The sequence below is a fragment of the Lissotriton vulgaris genome, chromosome 4_1 (assembly GCF_964263255.1).
Source record: "Lissotriton vulgaris chromosome 4_1, aLisVul1.2, whole genome shotgun sequence".
Classification (NCBI taxonomy): Eukaryota; Metazoa; Chordata; class Amphibia; order Caudata; family Salamandridae; genus Lissotriton; species Lissotriton vulgaris.
In genome coordinates this window covers 433498678-433517093 of record NC_141691.1, presented here as the reverse complement: position 1 = coordinate 433517093, position 18416 = coordinate 433498678, and the positions used below count along the sequence as shown (strand labels likewise).

Sequence of the window (18416 nt, the reverse complement as noted above, 5' to 3'; positions counted from 1 at the left end):
CAATTGGAAATGGATTTTGTGATGCATTATACTCGCTTTTAAAAACTACTTGTACATATTAATGATTTGTGGACACACAGTGATATGTGTGGGCTGCTTTGAGTTACATCACATATCCTCCTATTATGTATAAATGGAAGTACCAGTACTCATACACTGTTGTACGCTGTAAAGAAATGAGCAGGTTCATCTTAAGGCTAGATATTCCATATATTACATCCATGTCTCACATTTTTACAGAAGGATTTTGTGATTGTAAGGGTACCAGGTGTTCCAGGGTGTCCTCATCTGGAGACATGACTGGGCCTTTTCTATGCCACTGAAAAGTGTTTTCATTCCTCTTCCCGGTCTTATATTGATTGCGATGCAGATGTATTGTACTTCAGCAAAGATCTTGAGATGTTGAGCAACTTTTGCTACAATCTAGGAGAATTTAGGTGGTTGGAAATTGGTGCACTAATAGTAGCTCTTAAGATGACATTTCTTTGCTCTGTGTTAGCTTGCTTATGAGTTTGCAGCTGTGGTGTGTGTGTTTTTGGAGCACCTGGATCCATATCATACATAGCTGTACTAGCTGACAACAAAACTGAACACCAGTTTTATGCGCTTGCACTATCTTAAGCACAAACATTTATCTCAGAGCTGCTCTGAGTTAGTGCATGCGCTGAAGACTGCACTGCTCAGAAGGGGCAGTGATTATCTCTCTGTGTAAACAGTTTTGTTTGCAGCACTAACTCAGATAAATTCTGAGATAAATGTATAAACTTCAGAGAGTGCACACACATAAAAAGAGGAACTCAGGTCTGTACTGAGTCAGGGCAACTGTTCATTAAATGAAGTGCTTGAATTGAATATAATTTACTCTGGGAACCCATAAACTTGGAGATAAGGCGTGGCAGCACAAGGGAGGTGGGGTCATGACACTGTCTTCCATCGCATTGTCACTGCCAGACTCCACGAGCCTTCAACATCGTCTCCCACCGCACACTCACTGCCAGACTCCACCATACAGAGAACTGCCCTCGACTGGTTCCGCTCCTTCCTCACCGGCAGAACCCAAAGAATCAGACTCCCGCCCTTCCTCTCCGAACCTACAAAGATCAACTGCGGAGTACCCCAAGGATCATCACTCAGCCCCACGCTCTTCAACATCTACATGCCCCTCTCGCCGCCATCCTCAGACAGCATGGACTCCGCATAGTCACTTATGCAGACGACATCCAGCTCATTCTCTCCCTCACAAGGGACCCCCACATCACCAGACTCAGCTTCTTGGAAGGAATGAAGGATGTTGCATCCTGGATGAGCAACAGCTGCCTGAAGCTCAATTCGGAGAAGACAGAAGGCCTCGTCCTCGGGCCCACCCCCTCTGCATGGGACATCTCATGGTGGCCCTCTGCCCTCGGAAGCACCCCTAGCCCCATGCACCACGCCCGAAACCTCACATCATACTCGACTCCTCCCTCACCATGACTGACAGATCAACGCGGTCGCGTCCATCTGCTTCAACACCCTTTGCATCCTTCGCAAGATCTTCAAATGGATACCACCAGTATCCAGAAAGACCATCACCCACGCACTCGTAACAAGCAGGCTGGAATACAGGATTGCCCTCTATGCTGGAATCAACAAATCCATGATCCGCAAACTCCAGACCATCCAGAACACCGTGGCCAGACTCGTCCTCAGCATCCCACAACATGAACACATCACCCAACACTGCCAAACGTCCACTGTTTCTCAGTCGAGACGAGAGTAACCTTCAAGCTACTCACCCACGCCTACAAATCCCTCCACAACACCAGATCCCAATACCTCAACGAAAGGGTCTCCTTCCACTTACCCAAGAGAAACCTCCCATTCCGCCGACCTTGCCGAAACCCCGCGCATCAGCAGAGCCAGAACAGTTAGAAGAACCGTCTTCTACATCGCGGCAAAGACCTGAAACGAGCTCCCGATCGACATCAGACACTCCCCTCTCTGCACACCTTCAGGAAGAGTCTCAAGACCTGGCACTTCGGCTGACCCGGAGCGGCACCCTCCCCCCAATGCCTTGAGGCCCTCACTGCTGAGTAGCTCACTTCACAATTCCCTGATTGATTGATTGATTGATTGATTGATGAGAAATTGAGTCATGAACGTGCAGTGAGAGAGTTAACTTACACTTTTTTTTTATTCTTCCCCACAGAAATTGGCAACAAGAGCAAATATGACAGTAAATATGTTTTGGTTTAATTGATCACTAAGAGGCTGCATTTTAAAATATCTTATGGGGTTAGGGTACGTGCTGCAGAGATCTGTGTGAGCCCAGCAAATTTCCGAGGACAATAATAATGATGAGATAACTGTTCATTAATGCACATGCTGAAGAGATCTTTGTTTTGTCAAGATACAGTTTTGACTCATAAAGTTTCCATGTGCCTGTTGCAACGTGCAGATCATAGATTTGTATTTAATATAGATGGATATGGGGTTACTGCTTTTGAAACAGAGATCATTTTCTTACCTGCATTTCATATGTTGCATTCCTTCTAACACTGCACAGGGCGCTATTAACCAGCATCATGGAGCTGAATGCAAACTGCAAGGCATGGGTTTAGACCTCTATTGTTATCTACCTGTCCCTATTCTGAAGTTGCTAAAAATGTTCCTTTGGGTGGTAGTAAGGTCTTCTTAGTTGAAACAACCCCAGTCATTGTGTAACATTTTAAATACCGACTTTGTGTTTTTCCCTATGATTATTTTTGTGTGCCAGTGTTTTCCTGTGCTTAGCATTAGCACTTATTTGTAAATGCCAACACAAATTAATGGCAGTCTACCATGTGGTGGTGTTGTCTGTGTATTTTTGAGCATGGCTCATCAACAACATATTCAATATACTTTAAAAAATATATAAAACAAATTCGATCCAAGCCATATTTGCGTAGTTAGATAACCTGGAATTGCATTTGACAGTGTTGGCAGTAACAATGGGCAGCGCCAACAACAGTGGCTTTCTGAGAAATACCTCAGGCCCTGGCAGGTACATTTTTACAAATTATACCCTGGTTTCTCTTGTTCATGCATTCTTAACATATAATGCCTACCAGTAAGGATGATATGGGACTCGTATAACTTATAATCCTCATTGTCTTATGTAACATTTCCTGTACATTGATGTATTCACTTGAATGATTTATTGTCTCTGAATGTGTATGTGAAGTAAAATTTTCTGATTTTCTCATTGGGATAAGTAGTACTATAACAGAATTAAAGAAAAAGTTAATAAGAGATATTGAAATAGCAATTTCTGTAATTACTGATACATCTGACTTTCTTGCAGTGCATCGATATCTCTAACATGCACAGGGTGAACAAAGTCAAAAACCTTCCTCATAACCTTAGTTTAAGTACTAGTGAAGTGACAACTAACTGTGTGCCTTTGTTTTCATTGTATCTAGGTGTTAGGCTCGAGCTAGCTTTCAGCCGGGAAGATTCTTGTAAAAATGAAGGGCTTGTGGCCCCCTAAATCAGGCCTTTGTTTGGCCTCTGCTGCAAGTGAAAATAAGAAAGTCCTGCTTACCACCTTCAGGTTGCTACTCCAAACGGAGAGCAGACAAAGCTTTGGCGCTTCTGAATATGTCCCTATCTTGGCAATTTACAATGGGGCAAATTTAGTTTCTTTTTCTCGGTTGTCTGGATCCTAGAACCAGCTACTGCAGCTGGGATCCTGCTGGCTGCCTCTCATTTGGCGCACTGGTGATATGGCCTTGTGTTGTAACTGCATGGGGTTATGTATGCTTCATCCTCATATTTAAATTATTTTTTTTCTTTTTAAGTTTTTTTTATTAATTTCAAACGGCAAAGAATCACAATACAGTGGCATGCATATAATCAAGCATGTTACACCATGTAGTCGTGGCAAAATAGTGTACATTCAATCAATCATCCAACAATCCGAGTAAACGTCTATTGCATCTTGACATTTCCATTTCAACAGTTGGGGATGTACATGTCTCCCCTCTGTGCATTCCACCCACCACACTTTTTATCCCAATTCTTAGGGCACCCTCTAGATTTATACACTTCTTTTTCAGCAATCATGCATTTATCCATTGCTGCTACCCAAATCCTAGCCGATGGTCTTACCGCTGCCCCCATTTCATTGCTATCGCTCTCTTGACCAGCGTTTACCCTAATGTCGCTAATTGTTGTTCCACCTCTGTGAGATCAGTAGCCTCCCAAATGTTGAGAAGCCCTAGCTGTGGAGTGAGTGTTCTCTTTTTCCCAGTGGCATCCTGCATGTGTGTTGTTGCCTAATTCCATATATACCTTAGAAGTGGACAGTCCCATATAGTATGATAGAAGGTTGTCTCTTAATGACAGACACTCAGACAGAGCATTCTGTCTAGTCCCCATTTTGGCCAAGGTTACCCCTGTGAGGAATGTTCTGTGGAGGATTTTTAATTGGATGAGTCGAAAACAAAGAGTGATAGCTGCTTCCCTTGGCGACATCAGTTCTGTCTACCAGTCCTCATCCTCAATGTGTCCTAAATCAGCTTGCCAACTGCCTCGCGAAGCCGGAAAGGGATCCGGCAAATTTTACAGAGTTTGCGATATGTTAGAGATATGGCTTTGTCTGGAATGGGCTCAGAGAGCAACCGGTCCTCTGAGGGGGATGATTCTGTCAGGTTCATAGGTCCTAAAGCGCTGTTGTGAGTGCGTGGCGGATCTGCAGATAGCGAAATATCTCCCGAGTCAATTCATATTTCTGCTGTAGTTCCCGAAATTAGAGGATATTGCCGTTCTTTACTAAATGGCCTATGGTGGCTAATCCAATTGTGTCCCATTTATCAAAGCCTAGGTGAGAATACAGGAGCCCGAGTTTTTAAGTAGACAATAAGGGTTTGGCCTGGGTCAATACCGCTGTCCCTTTCAGACATTTTGTTGCCTGGTGCCAAATTCCGACCGTCTATGCAGTAGGGCCCAAGTACCTCCCCTACGGGACTTTCGTATATAGAGCTACCAAGTTCTATATACAATCTTCCCATCTGGTATCTGTCTACCATGTATGCTGGGTCTATTGGAGAGCGGTACAGCCAATGATTTATAGCCACTAATTGTGAGGCCTAGTAGTAAAGTTGTATGTCTGGAAGTGCAACCCCCCATCATACCACCCTTTAGTCAATTTGTTTAGCGCTTCCCCGTCCCACAACAATTATATTTAATTAAACATTTTGATACAGTTACATATCTATCCAGGCATTTTCCCAGTACTACTTTCCCTACAGTTACATATCTATCAATTTCCTACTCTCCCAATAAGCTTGCCATGAGTGCATTTTCAGACATAAATTAATTTGCTCATGTTTGCCCCTCAATATAGAGCAGATATGACAAGAGGCCTTTTGGTAAATGCATTAAAAATCCTGTAAATATATATTTTTTAGATCCAAGTTGGGTTACGCAAAATGTTGCGTTTTGTATTTTATAATAGCAATAACATCTGAAAGGTGAATGAAATTAATTCCACTGCCTTTTTTCAGAGCATACTTCAGTAAGGGTGGCAGGGAGATTACACCTCTGTGCTTTCTTCAATATTCAGGGCTGCCTATGAATGGAGCGTTGATTGTTGTTGATCCGGAGGGAAGCTGTTTTGACGCTTCCCCAGGAGAGCAGACGAAAAAAATACACGCAGCAAGCCGGGTGCCGGGATCTGCGTCCCCATCATGGCTGATCAGTGGAGTGAGTCATGTTGGAGACATGGACCACTTACCAGGAAGGTTGCCGGGGCGCGAGATTGACAGTGCAATCTGCAGACACACGGAACTCAATGGCAGATAGGAACAGATAATAAAAAAGAGCTGCATATAAGAATTGTATGTGGCGATTTCTATGAGCTATCGAAAAGAAGAACGCCTGCAGTGCACCTATAAACATAGGGGGCAGAGCTTTTTTTTTTTTTTTTTTTTAAACGTAATTCGCAGGGTTGCACAAATTAATCAGCCGCCATGATTTGAATATGGAAAAAAATCAAACCTTCTGGTATCGGAGAACATCTGTTTACCATTGTTCCTTCCTCTGTTTGATTTTGGTTCAGATGGGAGGGGTTGTCTCTGTGTTGTGAAGCCTGCTGTCAGCGCGATTAGGGTTTATTACAACTAACTGTTCCCCTCGCAGTAAAGGATATCGGCGCGCGCACACAGCCGCTCGCGCTCCCTCTCTCTCACAAACGCGCGTTATCTCTTCCCGGAGTGTCATGCCGTTTGTTGCTATAGATACTGTATATGCATGCCTATTAGAGAGGCTGCTCTGCCAACACGGAAAGAGAACCTATTGAAGTATTTTTGCAATTTATGCCTCACACAAGAGCACTAACGCGAAGATTCAAGTTTTCTTCAGTGTGGCCTGCGCATGCATATGAAGCAGAAGGTGCAGAGCGGCGGTTATAACAATTCCGGTCCATATCAAATGGATTCACGATTGGGTGTGAACTGTTTTTTTCCCTCCAACTTTGCGGACAACATTGATTTGCTTCAAGGTTTCAGTAGCCCAGGAAAAGACCGTTTTGGGGTTTTTCTTTCCTTGGTATAATTTTTAGGGAAACCTTGGACAGTGGAAACAAGGGGAGAATAAAACGTGCGCTAATGCAGCACTTTAAACCTTACATCTTAACTAACATCTCCCCAAATAGTCAGACGTCCACTAAATTCAACAAAATCTATCTTTCTCCCGCATCTTTTAGAGATAGTTCTGATTTAGTTCTAGTGTTGTGTTTTGTGTCAATGCCAATGAACTTGTGGCATCTTCTTTTTATTGTCCTGTATTATTAACAAAGTTGTATAGTTTTACTGGTCGGCTTAACATAGCTTTATTTGGCCTTCAGAAGTATATTACACATAGAATTGAGTACATTTAAATATGGCTGCAGAAAATTTTGTAATAGAAATACATGTACCTTACTGCTTGGGAGCACTCTCCAAAACATCTACAACATTTTTGCATTATCTATTTGTTGGGGTGCCCTTGTGTCACACAGAGCCAATTTCCTGACTTTTTTTTGAGCTGCATACATTCAGAAGTCTCACATTTTGAACAAATCAGCCATTCAACTGAAGGTAAATACTGTTTATTGAGAAATATCCCCACCACCCCAGTATGCAAACGTCGAGCTCCGGGGGTATTTAGTGCAGGCGAGATGTGGAGAACGCGCCCAGCGGACGATTTTCTGAAGACCTCACGTGTGTGCTCTCCTCATGCCTCATCCTTATATACAGACACAGTGCAGTTTAGTGGTCATCCGGAGGGCTCTGGAACAATGGGTTATGCCTGCAAAGGGTTCTCCCGGGGTGACCAATGTAGCTCTGCACAAGGGGACCCTGGTAGATTGTGGTAAGAGGTGGTACAGCAGAGAGGCAGTAATGATAAGGCCATGCTGCTGGGAAGGACACCGTAGGCATAGACAACCACTTTGGATTGCCAACACCTGTCAACAGGTACAGGATTGTAAGTAGTAAGTCTGGCCTTGGGACAGAATCAAGGGGTGGGGTAACTGTATGTGGCATCGCTCAGACTCAGTAACCTGACCCTGGACAGTTCTAGGTGCTGCTAATATGAGGGTTAGGGTGGAGATGTTACTTGTACTCTCCTATCCTTATGCTCTGTTGGAGCTTAGGGGAAGTAACATGATACTAGTTTTGCAGTGGTGGTTTGTTATACCTGATTTTGGACGGGGGAACGCTCCTCAATTCAGCAAACCCACTGCGTGATTCATTTTGTGCAAGATTAAACATAAGTCTAACCAATGTTTTTGGCAGCACCACTGCTTTTGGGAACACAAGCCAAGTGGCAAAAGGATATTAACGTTGAGTTCACCAGTAATGTGCTCGTTGGCCGGTGTAGGGTTTGCATGTACAGATAACCAGGGCATTTAATTTTCTACCAATTCAGTCTACAAAGTAGATGCTTAAACTCTGATTGATGAAGGATGCAGTGATGGCACTCTTGTTCCTTTTAATAGCCGTTTTATGTCAGTTTGGTCCCCAAAGGTGTGGAAACAAATTCACAATGTTTACTTGAATGAACAAGACCATGCTCCTCCTTCACGTATTATCACACTGCCCAAGACCGCTGATTTCTTATCTCAAGTTTACATTTGAAAGAGGGTGATTTGAATGTCAATGGTCTGCCCCCTTCCAAGCTTGGTCCTTTTGATGAAAATCAGAATTGCCTGAGCTGCTTGCATCATACACCACTCTGGACATTTAGGACTGTTTAGCAACATGGTAGGGGTACAAATCGACAATGTGTATGAACCACTTGGGATTCATATGTAGTGTTTTGAACAGCTCAGCTGTGGCAGTGCTGCAGCATATGTTCACTGTGATACACGAGGAAGTGCACACCATTTAGATAGTCTAATGTAGAAGGGAAACTATGTGCAAAGAAAGCCAAAGTGCTTTAAAGTTCTCAATATGGTACTGAAGCACCTGCCTGTACTTGGGCTCTTTTTTGAGGGGTTTCCATTCCTGTCTCAAATGCTCGTCTTTAGGAGGACCCAGGGAATTTCCCACCCTTTTCTTTTTCCCAAAGGCTTCTTGGACAAAGGGTGTTTTTTATACCTGGCGAGTTGGCATGTACAGTAAGAGTGGTGTGTGTACATAAGTGTGAAGGTTGTAAGGCATGTTAAAAATATAACAAAAATAATTCTCATCTCCTAGGGTTGTGAATTAGTTAGTTCCATCTTCACAGGGTTGGGTCCATCTTCTTTTAGGCAGCATAAAGAAGTGATGAGTGGCTTTGCCAGGTATAATACATTAGTTAAACTCTATGGACTACAGAGTAGTAAGATAATATCAGTGGCTACATAGCATTCTGACTGTGTAATGTGTAGCATTCTTCTGAGTCTCAACGTATAAATGTGGGACAATTGCAGTACTAGTAGAGGCCCTGAAGGGAGTTCTAAACCTAGTAGATGGTCTTAGGGGAAGGTATATCCGTTGGCCTGCGACCAGCTTATTCGTCTGTGGGGGCACCAGCTCAGTTTCTGATGCTTAATCTCAGTTCCCATCCTTCTTCCTGATGCCTCGGCCAGTGCTAGTGGGCCCATGAGGGCTCTTTGTGCGTGAATCCGGACTGCATCAACATTTGTATATTCTTTTTAGGTTCACCACGTGATGAAAGCTTTTTTGCATAACAGTTTTGAACCACTGAGGCTGCTAGTACCTTTACATTTAAAACTCATTTTTTAGCAAACTTTTTTTATTTTATTTATTTATTTCTTTGAGTGTTATATAGCGTTTACTAGATCCGGAGGTATCAGAGCGCTTTATATGAGGATAGTTACATAGGTTACAAATTACACATTGTTACAGAAGGTACAACAGTTACAGTTAAATCCATTGGGTCTTGGCGTGTAGAGGGGTAAGGGGGTAATGTAAAAGGGTGAGGGGGGAGATTAAACATATAGGCATACGGATAGACAAAGCAGGCAAGTGGAGAGGAATTCAAGGGAGAGAGAGGAAAGGAAAAAGGGAGGAAGACAAATAATGAAGGAGGGAAGCAGAGGTGGAGGGGTAGGGGACACAGCGTGGAGACGGGGAAGTATCTGTGTCTGTAGTCTGGCCTTTCCATTTTCATCATAGCCAATCGGTTCGTTTCATTCTAGGCTCCTATTGTCTGAGTAATTACCGCTGGGTAAAACACTGACACCATCAGATTTCAGGCTTTGCTTAAGTGCAGATTCCATTATGACTTCTTGTATCATTTCTCCATTATATTGCCTAATGAAAGGGGATAGCTAAACCTTGTACCTCACAGGCAAAGTGTATGTAGATAGATGTCCTTGGACAGGGTCCGCTTTCATAGAAAAGTGTTAGCAACTTATTTCAGAATATTTTTAATAGCTGCTGACTATGAAACAGGAAAGATGACCGCAGCATCTTGTCTTCTCAGTTTGCCACATGTTAAAATACTGGAAGATCATCTCTTCCCATCCAAGCTTCAGGAGGTAATAAAATGGATACAACAATGTTTGTAATGGTAATGATGAGCACTGGCAGTTATTTAAAGAACTCTTGGCAACGCTCTATACGCGTATCATTTATTATTTTAGATTATTGATGCTAGGTAACTTAATTGAAACACATTGCCTCGGTTAACTGTCCGCTTTACATGTGGTGACTCCCTCATGGAATTATTTGCCATTCTCTATAATATTAATACAAATGTAGTTTAATGTACCTCCTCATCAAAGCAGAGCTATTTTACCTTTCATTGCATTTTCACACTGCATTAAAACTTAACAAAGTAGCCAATATAAACGTCACTAACGTTGAAGGCTTGCATAGTAACACGGTGGGCTAGCTTATAGGCCAATCTTGCTGTGACAGAAGGGCTAATTTGATAGGTAAGTGTGTTTGCCATTTTATTTTTGTCTGGCGTGGGTCTGTTGTATGGACTGGTTGGCAGTTCTTTCCTGCTGATTTTACCCATATTACCACAAACATTGCCTGCAGTAAATGCAAATGTATGTAGACTCCCATACTTTGCAAAACACTTAGCGTGTCTTTACAAGTTACAAACTGTTCCGATTTGCAAATATGGGACACTTTTTTAGCTATCTGATTCACTAATAGGTGTCACTTTTATTTAGGTGCCTGGGCCTTCTTTCCAGTAATAACCGCTAAGATGTAAAGCACCTGAGGGATCGCAAAGAGACTACATGTCCTCAGTAGCTCCACAGACATGCAAAAGTAGTGAGAGAAAAACAAGGGCAGGTGCCTCAATTAAAAAGTATGCATTCCCTTTCACTGACTTGTATAATCAGTGTAAGTGTCTTTACTGAGGAAGGCACAACAGAAAATGAAGTAGCAGGAGTTGCAACCAAAGACCTTCGAGTAGTCCTGCATGCACTCTTTCACCATTTAAAGAGGTAGGCTTCATGTCATCCATGAGGGTGGGTCAGTCTGTGTCTCTACCCACACTCAAAGTGCCATGCAGGACCCTGTTGGTCAGACCATGCAGGGGTATATTTTAGCTGGAAACTAGAGCGGGGTCCTGGAGGTAGAATGTCTACTCCTTCATTACCTCATCGAATTTGGGCAAATCCCACTACTGAGGAGATTACGCCCATTCTTAATTATAGTGTGCAATCTTTGAATGGAGATATTGAGGCAGACACATAGGCAGCTAATGCATTGTATGGAGACATGGTGGAAATCACTGTGCCCAATTAAGGTAGGGTCTGGCCCCTTAAAATGCCCCTCTGTCCTTTGGTTTAATGAGGAAATTAGGAAAATGTGCCAATTTCTTTGCCAGTGAAATTATGTGTGACAGCAAAACTAGTGAATATTTCAAGATAGTTAAAATGTTTGAAATCCAAGCGCCTCTTGAGGCCTCCTCTAAATTATGCACACAATTTACCTATTTTTTCGACAATAAGATCAGAGGTATTGTAGATGCTCTAAATGTATCAGGGTCTGGTAATGCCTCAGACATCAACTGGTCGGGGAACTAGCCATCTCCTGATTTAACCACTAGAACCTGTTTCTTGACAGAATTCTCTCCTATTTCACGAGAGGATTATGATAAAGCCCTATAAATCTGTTAATTTGGTTCACCAGGTGGGCGTGGCATGAGAGCCAATGATGGCGGACGTGTGAGCCCGGAGCTCCGCGCTAACCTCGCCAATCATCCGTTTAAACACCGGGAATCCAACCCGAGCCCTGGGGCCCGTGAGAGGGGCCGGTCCCTGTGAGCGCTGGGGACTTTTGATTCCCCCCTGATGGCCCCTGGATGATCGCTGTTTTCGGCCGCCCCGGCAAATGTTATGTTATGTTATGTTATTAAATTTTGTATAGCGCACAGATGCCGCAGCCAGGAGGCGTCCCGGCGCTTTTGGAGATAAAAAACAAAACACAACAGTGATGACCAAAACACAGAGCTATACAGCAGAGAATAAATGGGTTTTTAATTGTTCCCTGAACTGAAACAAATCGTGGATGGAACGAAGTGAAGCAGGCAAAGAGTTCCATAGAGTAGCCGCCATCACCGAGAAAGAGCGTCCACCCATTCTGGACTTTTTAAAACGAGGAACAATGGCCAAATTAGACCCTGCAGACCGAAGAGCTCTTGCGGGGACATAGTGGAGGATGGTCTGGGTGAGAATGGGGGGGGGAGGCCAAATTGAGAATTTTAAAAGTGAGGCACAAAGCCTTGAACTTAATTCTTTGGCCTACTGGGAGCCAGTGAAGGTCACGGATAGTACTGCGAGCTGAAACAAATTTGGGGAGGCTGACCAGCATCCTAGCCGCCGAATTTTGTACCCGCTGAAGACGGGCAAGCTCAGCTTGATTAACACCCAGAAACAGAGAACTGGCGTAGTCCAATCTGGTCAACACCAGAGCTTGGACTATGATCTGCCTGGTGTCCGCGTCAAAAAATTTAAAAATAGGCCGTAGGCTTTGTAGAGCGCCGAAGCAGGTTCCTGCAACACGTTTAATGTGGGGAATAAAAGACAATTGATTGTCAAGCCAAACGCCCAAATTTCTGACTTCGGTTACAGGAGTAGGAACAGGACCCAATTCAGAAGGCCACCATTGGTCTCCCCAGAGCTCGCTGTCTCTACCGAAGAGAATGACCTCCGTCTTGGTGGCATTGAGTTGTAAGCGATTGTTCGCCATCCAGCCGGCGACAGCTTTGAGGGCTGCCTGAAAGGTGGGGGCGTTCATATTAGAATCGCCATTGAGTGACACCGCCAATTGTGTGTCATCGGCGTATGACACTATTGTAAGCCCAAAACTAGCAGCTACCTGCGCCAGCGGAGCAACATACAAGTTAAAAAGGGTGGGGCTGAGGGCCGAGCCCTGTGGCACTCCCTGCAGAATGGGGCGAGGGGCAGAGATGTAGGGAGGAGTAGAAACTTTAAAGGTTCAACCCGTAAGAAATGATCGAAACCATTCAAGCGCCTGTTCTCCGACTCCTGCCTCAGCGAGGCGATGTAAAAGGATGTGGTGGGAGACCGTGTCAAACGCGGCACTTAGATCCAATAGGATCAGTGCCGCCGTCTGACCTTGGTCAAGTATATTCCTGATGTGTTCCACCACCGCCAAAAGAGCAGTCTCGGTACTATGACCGGCTCGAAACCCATTCTGGGAGTTGTCCAGTATGTTTGCTTCTTGCAGGTGGAGGGATATGAGGTGGGCAGGCCGCGACGGCCTCAAGATAGAGGCAAGTGACACATCTGTAATGTCTGACTGGGAGTTGACCCCCACTTAATACTTAAAAATAAAACTATTTTTTTATAAGTGCAAACTGCAGTCACAGATGGGGGCAGGTCTAGGCAGAAGGCTTTGCACGTGCAGATCCAGATGGTTTATTTTTGAGCTTCTCCACCATGGTACATACATATCTCAACCGACTCGCCAGCTCATCGCAGCAACCATGCTCTTCTATCAAGCTTAGCTTGTAGGTACGGAAGTCCTGCTTCTCATCAATAAAGGCAACAGCAGCCATCAGGGAACAGAGTATTATCTTGGTGTGATCCTGGACGAAGTTGATTTGCACACTTCCGTTGCTTAAGTGAAGAATGGTTGCACTTTGGGTGCGGAACCAGGCTTGGAGGTAGGGCATTCGAGCCAGCTCATCGCCCTCACGTGGTGTGATGTTGGCCCCAGCTTTCCACAAATGCTCACTCATGTAGTTACTGAAGTACTTCAGCAGTCTGATCTTACTAGTCAGGACTGTGGGGTAGGATCTGACATTTAGGTAAGACTCTGCGTTATTCCGCTCAATATACTGCAGGGTGTCACCATCGTTGTACATGATCAAGCAGGTGCAAACCTTGAACAGTACACCAACACTATCATCACACAACTGGTAGCCAAATCCATACTTGTCCGAATAGTCAACCCATTTGCTAACCCAGAATATGGGACTGCAGGCCGGATCCTCAGCTTCCTCTTGCCGGATGATTAGCCGCTCACAAGGCTTGGTGGCATTGACGCTGGTGAGCTGCTGGAACATTTCCGAGAGGTAGCACATGGGACTCCAGGACCTTTGTTGAGAGCAGCTAAAGGTTTGCAACTCGTCTCAATACTGGTTGGGGCGATTGAGAACCAGGGAGGCACAGCCAGACAGGTGGAAGGAAGCCAAACTGGAATATATTCAGACGTAAAGAAATCATCTGTTAACAGCTCGTCAATTGTGGGGCGTGTGTTGGGATCAGACTGCAGCATTTTTTAAATCAGATTAGCAGCTACTGGGTTAAGGTGCTTTGGTATAGTTTACTCATTCCTTTTGATTCGCATACAGGTTTCCTTGAGACCGGATGTTTCAAAGGGTGGTTTTCCAACGAGGAGTGATTTGATTTTGATTTGATTTATCAACTTGTATAGCGCGCGAATGCCCGAAGGCGTCTTGGCGCTTATGACTGACAGCAGGCCTCTCGAACGGGTCAACTAACAAGTAGCAGTAAAGAGCCAAGTTTTCACTGCTTTTCTAAAAGAGCCTATAGATGGGCTATTTTTTAAAATGAGTGGAAGGAGGTTCCAGGTCATTGCTGTGTGTACAAAAAAGCTCCTTTCACCCCAATTGGCCCGTCTGACTTTCGGGACTCTAATTAGTTTCAATTGGCTTGATCTGAGCAATCGGGAAGGTTCATATAATTTCAAATTGGTTCTCAAGAACTTTGAACCTGATCCCTGAACAGCCTTGTATGCCAAGCACAGTGATTTAAATTGCACTCTTTTTGCAATTGGAAGCCAATGTAAAATGTTTAGTTTATGTGCAATTGGCTCATATTTGGGAATACCAAGTATTAACCTTGCAGCAGCGTTGTAACTTAGATTAAATCTGTACTCTAGCCCCGGCATATAAAGCATTCCCATAATCTAATCTAAATATTGGAGTGTATACAAAATGCAACGAAGAGACCAGATGTCCACCTCAAAACTGTGACCCTTTTTGTCGAAGACTTCAGGAGCGAGGTAATCTAAAGTCCCACACAGCGTTCTCTTGTGTTCACCATCAAACTCAATTTTTGTCGCCAAACCAAAGTCAAAAAACAAAACAGGTGTGTGGAGGGTCTAGGGGAATATTTAATGACCTGTCTGCTCGCTCCCCTGTATCAAGATGCAGAATACACAAAAGAGCAGAACAGGTCGAAAGGTGGTGTGCACTTATCACAGTTACTGTGTGATAATGGTGGTGAATGCGTGAAAACAAGTTGTTGTAGACAACGACTGTTGATAACAGAAGGCTAAAGCAATTTCCATCAGACCACCCTCATGGTGGAGTTTGCATCACGTGGGAATTGCTGTTCATACCGTCCCTAATCCGACCATAAAGTGCCGGTGCGGGAAAGGATGTCAAAAGTGTGAACATGATGTACATCCTAGAGTGGTGTAAATACAAAAGTGCAGTGCTCAAATAATAATAGTGAATAAAATCGACTACCCAGACTCCAGAGAACGTTTGGACAGAAGTCTAAGTGTCAAGGATTAAAATCACGCCAGGTAGTCCGACTACCCTGTGGCGCTGTGCAGTACGGTCGACATGTTTCAGCCTAAGGGGTATTTGACCCGGCTTTCTTCAGGACCTATAATAGAAAAAGCTACTGCAACTACATGTAATGTGTTTAAGTGACAAGTAACACCAATATACTACTAAAAAGTTACATCTGTACCAAAAACTTAGATACTTAAGTGTCCACTGAAGGGAGAGATAAAACAAATATACGCACACAGAGACCGTGTAGCCACACCTGCAGAACTAATTTACAGGTGTATGTGTGTATTTGAGTGTTGTTTAATATACTATTCATCTGTTTTTGTTTTTTGATAGGAAGAAGACACATATCTCTCCCTTCAGTGGACACTTAAGTATCTAAGTTTTTGGTACAGATGTAACTTTTTAGTAGTATATTGGTGTTACTTGTCACTTAAACACATTACATGTAGTTGCAGTAGCTTTTTCTATTATAGGTCCTGAAGAAAGCCGGGTCAAATACCCCTTAGGCTGAAACATGTCGACCGTACTGCACAGCGCCACAGGGTAGTCGGACTACCTGGCGTGTTTTTAATCCTTGACACTTAGACTTCTGTCCAAACGTTCTCTGGAGTCTGGGTAGTCGATTTTATTCACTATTATTATTTGAGCACTGCACTTTTGTATTTACACCACTCTAGGATGTACATCATGTTCACACTTTTGACATCCTTTCCCGCACCGGCACTTTATGGTCGGATTAGGGACGGTATGAACAGCAATTCCCACGTGATGCAAACTCCACCATGAGGATGGTCTGATGGAAATTGCTTTAGCCTTCTGTTATCAACAGTCGTTGTCTACAACAACTTGTTTTCACGCATTCACCACCATTATCACACAGTAACTGTGATAAGTGCACACCACCTTTCGACCTGTTCTGCTCTTTTGTGTATTCTGCCAAACCAAAGTCACCTATTTTCACCTCCATGTCATCATTGAGGAAGAGGTTACCAAGCTTGAGATCATGATAGATGACCCAATTCCAGTGTAAATACTGGCACGCCTTGATGGTTTGTCGCATGTAGTCCAGATGTGTCCCTATACATGTAAAGGTAGCAGTATACTTCTCCCAAGGTTGACTCTCGTTCTGAGCTACACACCAACTAACTTTGAACATGTACTGGTAAACCTCAACTGCAGATCACTTCTGCGACCTGCTGGATCTGGGGTCTGATTCTTTCCTGAACAGACAATACTGGGATTAAAGCCCCAACAAATGGATGCTACACATTGTCTCCACTGGTGTCCTGCCACTGGGGAGTGAGTCTTTGTCTAACGCTGGCTACGCCACGCCAGATGAAATTTAATTATGCACAATTCTGTGTGACTTTAAGCTGTAAGGCAAATGCACAGATGGTTCCTCCTACTCTAACCTCCATACGGCCTCTAATCAAGAACTTGTTGAACTCTACATTTCAGTGCTGTTTTGGAGACTTTCTGCCTGTCCTGTATGTTCTCTTTGTTGAGATCCTGGTCTTACTCTGTTGGATCTGTTATTTTAAATGTCCCTCTTTGAAAATACTGGCATAAGCCAGGGAAATTTTGTATATTAAATAGATAAAAAAAGAAAAAAAAAAGATAGAGGCAAGTGCCGGAGCGTAGCTCCGTGGTGGGACTGCCGGAGGCATCGCGGTGCGGCGGCTGCACCCCGGGGGACGGCCATGGTGCCGTGGGTAGGTGGAGGCATCCCGCGGACCCCGTGTGGCTGATTTGCAGGACGGGCAGGGACAGCACTGATTCCGGTGCGAGGGAGTGCTGAATGTATGGCGTCGGCCCCGGACCCGCTGAGCCTGCCCCACAGTGTAACCAGCGGGATCTTTGCGGGGCTGTGCGGAGGGCGGTTCATGTGAAGCCTGGCTGAAGGGCAGTGTCAACACCAGGCAGACAGCGGCGTGTGCGGTGGCCACGGGCAGCGCCAGAGGTTGTGGCCCCGACTCTGGAGTTTACCCGCCATGTTGCCTGGTGATCCTGTGAGCCTACTGTGAGCTGGACTTTGAGGCTCCAGCAACGGCCGAGTGAGTGGGGTGGACACGTTTGAGGGAGGCTTTGAAAGGGAGCCCGAGGCCTGCTGGTTCCTGTCCCGTGCCAGGGAGCAGTGGTGAGACGCTCCCAAGAGCGGCTTCGGAGTCCTTCAGTGGCTGCACGCAACTGAGTTGGCGCTGGTACCGGACAGAGTTGTGATAGCGTTGGGGTGACCCTTGTGGTGTGTCTACCAGTTCTGGGGTGGGCGGCCTGGTCCAACAAAGGCGCCAGAAAGTCAGCAGGAGAAACCCACAGATGGAGGCCTGTCGGGCCGACAATACCCTGGAGTGCTGGGTACTGTTGACACTGGCGGAGGCGTTGTGTTGGCCCAGGGAGAGAAGGACCCGGTTGAGGGTGACCGAACCTGGGTTCCCGAACATGAGTAAACCGAGGGGGAAAAAAGCCGGACCCCCACTAGACCTGGAGTCCATTCCACTGGAGACCGCTGCAAAAGATGTAGGGGACAATCCAGTGGATGTCCCAGTCCAATAACAACTATCCAAAATCCTGGAAGCCATTGTGGACACTAAGGCGACACTGCACCAGGACATCAGCACTGTGGCGGTGGGCCCGGGCCTGCTGCGCCGAACATGCCAAACTTGCAGACAGGGTGAAACAGTCGGAGGCAGACCTGGTGGTGCTGGCCCCTGCCCACCACAAGTTATCAGCTCAAGTTGGCAAGCTTGCGCGTAAGGTCTCTACCCTGGAAAAGAGGGCTGAAGTTGCGGATGGTCGTAATAGGAGGAACAATGTGTGGTAGTGGGCCTTCCAGAAGGAGTGGAGGGGCGGGATATGGTCACCTACCTAGAGTCATGGCTGAGAGATGTTGTGGCACCCCAGGGTCTCTCTCCATATTACACCTTGGA

At 45.0% G+C, this 18416-nt stretch overlaps 1 protein-coding gene and 1 pseudogene across 2 annotated transcripts in view; one reads left to right on the top strand and one right to left on the bottom strand.

Annotated features, from left to right (window-relative positions):
* Positions 1-18416, top strand: part of DIAPH2 (diaphanous related formin 2) — a 3821702-nt gene that overhangs the window by 2866432 nt on the left and 936854 nt on the right. The window lies entirely within an intron of this gene.
* LOC147718837 (serine/threonine-protein kinase PLK1-like) lies at positions 13318-17074 on the bottom strand (annotated as a pseudogene). Its single transcript, XR_015310009.1, has 3 exons — positions 16422-17074; positions 14891-15021; positions 13318-14341 (listed from the first exon to the last, which is right to left on the bottom strand). The product of XR_015310009.1 is annotated as a serine/threonine-protein kinase PLK1-like (transcript).